Source organism: Cetorhinus maximus, chromosome 28 (assembly GCF_964194155.1).
Source record: "Cetorhinus maximus chromosome 28, sCetMax3.hap1.1, whole genome shotgun sequence".
In the NCBI taxonomy this organism is placed as follows: domain Eukaryota; kingdom Metazoa; phylum Chordata; class Chondrichthyes; order Lamniformes; family Cetorhinidae; genus Cetorhinus; species Cetorhinus maximus.
The window spans coordinates 2,923,555-2,930,826 of record NC_135906.1 but is presented as its reverse complement, the minus strand read 5'-3'; the positions used below and the strand labels follow the sequence as shown (position 1 = coordinate 2,930,826).

Genomic DNA, 7,272 nt, shown 5'->3' with positions numbered 1-7,272 from the left:
CAAGATATGGGAACAATGGAATTTACCTGTAGAGAGGATGAGGCTGAGTCAGTATTGAAGACATCCTAAGATCTTTCATAAATGTGAGAAGCCTCCAGCCTCTGCATCAAGTTCCTGTCTAAAGGAACCAAGGATGTGTCAACTCGTATTGAATTCTCCTGTCCAGGTGGTGTTGCTTTGCCTGGGTCTGTACAAATCTGTTTTTTAACTGTTGCCTTAATGAAGGTGTCACTGGGAGCCAGATTAATCAGAATTTTGGGAGTTCTTATAGTAATTTGTAGACATAATGGATGTGCTTAATCTTTTCTTTAAATGTTTACATTTTTATCTAAACCTCCTGAATTTGTGGCAGTCTTTGCTGTTCCTGAATTCCGGGCACTGATCTCAAAATAAAATACTAATTGCAAAACAGTTGAGTGCCTAATCAAGTTTCCCTCGTGGATTTGATCCACCTGACTAGCATCATCTGCCACATCATAACATTCCCTTCATTCCCCAAAATAAATCCATCTGTCTCCAATGTACTCGGTGACTGAGCATTCACAGCTCTCTGGGATAGAATCCCAAACATTCACCACCTGCTGTATGAAGTAATTCCCTGTCACATTAATCTTAAGTGACCCCCTGACCTGAGATGCCTACCCCTAATAATCAACTCTCCTCCGGCTGGGGGGAAGCAGCCTCTTCACACTGATCCTGTCCATCCCCCTCAGAATTGTTTTCAGGGGATGGGATGACTTCATTGTTAGCCCCTGTGGAGAACATTCTCATTTCAGATCAGTTCTTCATTCCTTCACCTGATTCTTTCAGATGATTGGAGATTTCCTCATCTACACCACCCACCTGAACCACACCCCAGAGTATCATGGATCTGTCATTGTGAGAACAAATGGAGCTGTCGTTCCCATTGAGTGTCGTTATTTGAGGTGAGAATCTTTATTCGCTTTGTCAATAAGATCTACAGCTGCTGGTGGTCTCTGAAGATGTCCTAAAATGACTCCCCTGCCTTTCCAGGAAGGGCAATGTGAGCAGTGACCCCATCAAGCCCACCTGGATCCCATTCAGCTCCACCAAGTCTGGAGAAGGGCATCTGTCATTCTCTCTGCGCCTAATGCATGGTATGTGATGGGTGGATGGGGAGTGATTTCCTGTAGTCACTCACTGGGAGTTACAGCCACTGTCTCTAACCCTTGTCCTCTTGTACTTCAGGTGACTGGCTTACAGAGCGCACTTCGACTGTCTACTACCTGGGTGAGCTCATTCACATTGAGGCCTCTGTTTCAATGATCAACCACATGCCCCTGAAGCTCTACATTGACCGCTGTGTAGCTACACTGAGCCCAGACAAGGACTCCACCCGGAGATACAGCTTCATTGACCACAATGGGCAAGGATCTCTCTGCTTTCTCCAGCTGGTCCCATCTCAATGGCTTCACTTGATTCACTTCCTGTCCCTTTTTAATCTTTCTTCAGTTGCCTCCTGGACAGCAAAGCTGAGGACTCCTTTTCAACTTTTGTGTTGCCAAGAGACGAGCGGGAGCTGGACAAGCTCCGCTTTGACCTGGATGTGTTCCGTTTCCTTGGAGATGACCGTTCCTTGGTAAGAGGAAGCTGATCATTGGGGTCTCCATGTTGGGAGGGAGTCACTGAATCATGACTTGTGTTGAATGTGTCCCTCAGATTTTCATCACCTGTCACCTGAAAGTTGCTCCATTGGATCAGAGGGATTCCAGGAACAAAGCTTGTACTTTCCAGAAGGTGCAGAATGTGTCAGTTCCCCCTCTCTCTCCCTCAGGGATGTTGTGTGGGGATGTGATGCACAACCTGGTTGATGGGCTCTTTCTCTTGTTTAGCTGGACCCCATTGGAGGAATCGAGCATTGACATTTGTGCCTGTTGCCATGTGGGTAACTGTGGTGCCACAAGGGAGTTGTGGTTAGGTCCCAGAGGAAGGAGAGATCTTGTACCTGAAGCTGGTGGGACATTGATCCTCTAGATGTTGGACGTCCCCCTTTCCCCTCTCTAACTGGAATGTTTGATGTTGCAGAGAGTGAAGCTGGATTGAAGTGGGAGGGTGAGGCCTCACTTGGACCCCTGCAGGAGATGAGAAGTGGTATCGCACACTCCTGCAGAAACAACAGGTCAGCTTTGACCTTGGCAAGGTAGTCCAAGGTCGCAACACATCGAGTAGTAGATTTAATGCTACGCACATTTCTGGATACAATCTTTACACCCATTTTAAAGCATTTAGTGTCTTACCAAACCTGTTGTCTCTGAGAGTCCGAGACCTTTGGTCTGCTCCTGCATACCCATAGTGTTCACAAATTGCCTCACTTTGGATGGGCTGAGGAAACTGTCCTGAGCCTCCCCATTGGAGATGTTCTGCTCAGGTGGCATCTGGGGATTCGTGTAGAGGACGGGATTTGAAATGTCCTCTGTTGGAGAAGCTTCCCCAATCCTCTCCCCCTCTGGGGCGTCGCTGCTCCCGGCTTCCCGGAGCTGGGGTGCGCTGAGCGCTTCACTGCTCCCAGATTGCTGGGGTTGGGGTGCACTGGCCTCTTCAGGTTGTGGGCAAAGTCGGGGTGCGCTGGTCTCCTCATTGTCGCCAATGTTCTGGAGCTCGGCTGTCTCGTCCTCCAACTCCCTAGAGCTTTTCCGCTTCTTCTGTAGGTGCCGCCCTTACCTTTCTTCGTCTGAAGAGCAGCTGTCCTTGTCATCCGTGTCGGATAGGAGACGCCTCTTGCCACTTGTCTGGGAAGTGGCTTGGTCCCTTCTTAGCCCCTTCTTCCTTTTGGCTCTCTTCACCAGCTGCCACTCCCCCTGCTGATTTTCCGCTGCTTCCTCCTCCATTGATTCGCTCTCCTGAGGAGTGGGAGGTTCAGGGGGCAGTGCTGTTGATTGGCTGTCTGCTGCCTCAATCTTATCCTCCACCTTGTCTCTCTCTGTGTCCTCCTTTGTCCCGTTGTTCTCACTGGGGGCCATGGTGTTTGGAGTGTTACAAGAGTCCTTGGTAGTAGTGACACGAAGCATTTCTTCTGCTTCCCCCTCATTGGCGTTGGCTGCCCGTGCATAAGTGAGGCAGCGTTTGGGGCAGGTCCTGTAGAGGTGACCTGCCTCGCCACACAGGTTGCAGCACTTAGTCTGTTTTCAGTCCTTTGTCTGGTGCCCTTCCTGTTTGCAGTTCTTGCAGAGGGCGGCGCTGCAGTTGGCCGCCACATGACCAGACTTGCCGCATGAGTGACAAAGTTTGGGTTGTCCAGCGTAGACCAGGTAGCCACGGCTTCCCCCGATAGCAAATCTGGAAGGAGGGTGGAAGACGGCTCCCTTACCGTCGGTCTTGAGCGTGACCTTAACCTGGCGTTTGCTGGTCCAAATCCCGAAGGCGTCTCTAACCTTGGTGCAGCTCCCAACCTTGTCGAAGTACCTGGTGAGGAAGGTGAACACGTCAGCGACAGCGACGTGGGGGTTGTAGAGATGCACCGTCACCACACGGTCCCGTTGCAACGGCAGAGCAAAGAGCGGCTCCACCGTCAGGATCTTCATCTCCGGCTGGTGTCTCTTCTTCTCGAACACCTTCAGGAACTTGACGCAGGCAGCAACATTCCTGAAGGTCACGTCGAAATATCCAGCGCTGGGGAAGTCTCGCAGGGAGTAGATCTCCTCCGCTTCAAATCCACACGCCTTCAACAGGATCCGCTTGATGAAGAAGGCCCGATCCATGGGTGCTCCTCCTTCACTGTCCTTCACTGTCACCCGAACGGTGTTACGTACCCCCTGGTTTGGGGCTCCTTTGGTTTTAGCCGTCGCTTCACTACAACTGATCTTAGCCAAAAGGCCGAGAAGCGATAACCCAGAAACCCATGCACCCGTCCCGTCTTCCTCGGCCTCCGGCTTCACCGTCCGTTTTGCTGCGTGTGGCCGAACACGGGCTGAAGACCCGACAGCCAGCATTGAGCATCAGGACCTTTCTTGCTTGATGCTGCCTCCCTGAAGCAGCGCCTGCAACAGCTTCAAAACCCAACAGGGGGCATCGTCCAGTCCCGGGCTCCGCCCTGACAAGCAGCACAAGTGCACACCAGCAGCAGCCCTGCAGTTGTACCAATATCCAACAGGGGGCATTTTCCAGTCCAGGATTCCACCCTGACAAGCAGCACAAGTGCACACCAGCAGCAGCCCTGCAGTTGCACCAAAATCCAACAGGGGGCATTGTCCAGTCCGGGGCTCCACCCTGACAAGCAGCACAAGTGCACACCAGCAGCAGCCCTGCAGTTGCACCAATATCCAACAGGGGGCATCGTCTAGTCCCGGGCTCCACCCTGACAAGCAGCACAAGTGCAAACCAGCAGCAGCCCTGCAGTTGCACCAAAATGCAACGGGGGGCATCATTCAGATATAAAAACAAAGAACTGCGGATGCTGGAAATCCAAAACAAAAACAGAATTACCTGGAAAAACTCAGCAGGTCTGGCAGCATCGGTGGAGAAGAATAAAGTTGACGTTTCGAGTCCTCATAACCCTTCAACAGAACTGAGTAAAACTAGGAGAGGGGTGAAATATAAGCTGGTTTAAGGTGGGGGGGTGGGGGGAGAGAAGTCGGGCGGGGGGTGGTGTGGTTGTAGGGACAAGCAAGCAGTGATAGGATCAGATAACCAAAAGATGTCAGAGACAAAAGAACAAAGAGGTGTTGAAGGTGGTGGTATTATCTAAACGAATGTGCTAATTAAGAATGGATGGGAGGACACACAAGGTACAGCTCTAGTGGGGGTGGGGTGGGGTGATATAAGACTAACAGGGCATAAAAGGTATAAATTTAAAAATAATGGAAATAGGTGGGAAAAGAAAAATCTATATAAATTATTGGAAAAAATAAAAGGGAGGGGGAAGAAACGGAAATGGGGGTGGGGATGGGGGAGGGAGTTCAAGATCTAAAGTTGTTGAATTCAATATTCAGTCCGGAAGGCTGTAAAGTGCCTAGTCGGAAGATGAGGTGCTGTTCCTCCAGTTTGAGTTGGGCTTCACTGGAACAATGCAGCAAGCCAAGGACAGACATGTGGGCAAGAGAGCAGGGTGGAGTGTTAAAATGGCAAGCGACAGGGAGGTTTGGGTCATTCTTGCGGACAGACCGCAGGTGTTCTGCAAAGCGGTCGCCCAGTTTACGTTTGGTCTCTCCAATGTAGAGGAGACCGCATTGGGAGCAACGAATGCAGTAGACTAAGTCAGAGGAAATGCAAGTGAAATGCTGCTTCACTTGAAACGGGTGTTTGGGCCTTTGGACGGTGAGGAGAGAGGAAGTGAAGGGGCAGGTGTTGCATCTTCTGCGTGGGCATGGGGAGGTGCCATAGGTGGGGGTTGAGGAGTAGGGGTGATGGAGTGGACCAGGGTGTCCCGGAGGGAACGATCCCTACGGAATGCCGCCGGGGGGGTGAAGGGAAGGTGTGTTTGGTGGTGGCAGAACTGTTTTTGAAGGTAGCAGCATCAGAACAGATGCGACGGACGCAAAAGAACTGAGAGAATGGGATGGAGTCCTTACAGGAAGCAGGGTGTGAGGAGCTGTAGTCAAGGTAGCTGTGGGAGTCGGTAGGCTTGTAATGGATATTGGTGGACAGTCTATCACCAGAAATTGAGACAGAGAGGTCAAGGAAGGGAAGGGAAGTGTCAGAGATGGACCATGTGAGAATGATGGAGGGGTGGAGATTGGAAGCAAAATTAATAAATTTTTCCAGTTCCCGACGAGAGCATGAAGCAGCACCGAAGTAATCATCGATGTACCGGAGAAAGAGTTGTGGGAGGGGGCCGGAGTAGGACTGGAACAAGGAATGTTCCACATACCCCATAAAGAGACAGGCATAGCGGGGGCCCATGCGGGTACCCATGGCCACACCTTTTATTTGGAGGAATTGAGAGGAGTTAAAGGAGAAATTAAAGGTAAAGGGGGCATCACTCAGTCTGGCACCAATGAGCCTGTCCTGCCACTCAGCACAAGTTCAGTTCAACCAGATCAATGATGGAAAGCAGGACAATGCTCTGAATGACTTTTTCTTCTTTTCAGTTTCCCTTTCACCCTGTAGAGGGCAAAACTGCACCATTCCTGAAGACGCTGCAATACCAGGTCGATGTGTGGAATGGATGGAGAAAGATCCTGTTCCATCTCCCTGCTCCAAAAATAAATTTAATATTTGGTCCCCAGATAAAGGACGTATCGGATATTAAACTGATAAGAACAGATTTTTTTTTGAAAAATATACTTTATTCATAAAATATCTGGAGGAACATTCCAAAACATTTCAAAATCACCATCACAAAAGTACAATCAGATTCAACTTTTACACATTGATCACAAGGTGCATCGATACAATCAATGAATATTACAATCATTTCAATATGGTCAATGCAGACAATCAGACAAAAGTATTGGAGTTATCAACATACATCATGTTGCTCTCTGAGGTGCTTCAATATAATTAGTATTCACTGCAGACATTCATTTGGAGCTGTACAGCCCGAGGGGCTCTCAACATTTCCCAGTCCCTGGGTGCACTGTGGCAGAAAGGTCTTAGACAGCGACCCTTCCCCATTGCGCCTTTGCGGTGGCTGCCCCAAGCTTTAGTGCGTCCCTCAGCACGTAGTCCTGGACCTTGGAACGTGCCAGTCCGCAACACTCGGTCGGGGACAACTCTTTGCGCTGGAAGTCCAACAAGTTTCAGGCAGACCAAAGAGCGTCTATCACCGACGTCCAGACCTTCTTTGCAAAGGCACAACCACAAGGAGGTGAACAACGGTCTTGTCCCCACCACAGCCACCTCAAGGGGAACGTGCAGAGGGGGTGAGACTCCTGCCGTGTTGCGGAATCCCTCCCCAAATCTCATTTTGAGAGCACATCCGCCATGTTTGTCCAGACTCTCCCATGTACTGTCATCAAAGCCCTTTGTAAGGGAGGACAGGAAGGACTGGGACTCCGTACTGTCTGTGGGCTTCACGTCATACAATCCGACATAAAAGGATTTGCTGATCCTCAAAATGTCGGACTGCGATGACTTTACTGAGCCGTCTTCTTCCTTCAGGCTGCTGATCACAGAGCTCTCTCTGTGTACCTTTTGGAAGAAGAAACGTGAGCACGTCTCATCCTGCTCCACGGAGCGGACTCTGGAACGGAAGATGATCTTGGAGGCCTCCGAGGCAAAGAGCGAGGCTTGCTGGCTCTTCACCTATTGGAGTTCCTCCTTGACATCGACCCCCATCGACTGCAGCCGGAGCAGATTTTTCTGGAGACAGGA

At 50.3% G+C, this 7,272-nt stretch overlaps 1 pseudogene; it reads right to left on the bottom strand.

Moving 5' to 3' along the window:
• Positions 1-6,070: 6,070 nt before the first annotated feature.
• LOC144669195 (U2 spliceosomal RNA) lies at positions 6,071-6,241 on the bottom strand (annotated as a pseudogene).
• Positions 6,242-7,272: the final 1,031 nt, after the last annotated feature.